Raw genomic sequence first — 442 nt, 5'->3', positions numbered from 1 at the left:
AGACTGGCATATCCTGTCTGCCTTATAAACGATGGCTGAAGATATACACTGCAAAGGATATGTGTATTTCTAACCTTAGAGTCATAACCAAGGCTTACCCCTCTTACGAAAAAAATCAACGAAATCATAGATACGGTATCCATGCGGTTCTTCCTGTTGATGTTTGCAAGAAAATGAGCTTTATGGGTACCTGTACAGTTTAAAAAAAAAACAATATATAATAATACAGTCGCCACTTAAGAGATCCCCCATAAGAGAAATAAAAAAGTATTGCTAAGAGTGTTGACATTGGAAGACGCAGATGGTTCGTGCGAATACGAATGATTTCTCATGCTGAATTGCAAAGTATGGAGCAATTGAGAGTGTAAATAAAGCCCCATCTTTGTTTTGTTTACGCTCCAGTGCTTTTGTTCTAAGGATACAGGTCATTTGCAACCCCAGG

The sequence above is a fragment of the Penaeus monodon genome, chromosome 30 (assembly GCF_015228065.2).
Source record: "Penaeus monodon isolate SGIC_2016 chromosome 30, NSTDA_Pmon_1, whole genome shotgun sequence".
Taxonomy (NCBI): Eukaryota; Metazoa; Arthropoda; class Malacostraca; order Decapoda; family Penaeidae; genus Penaeus; species Penaeus monodon.
This window is presented reverse-complemented; position numbering follows the sequence as displayed.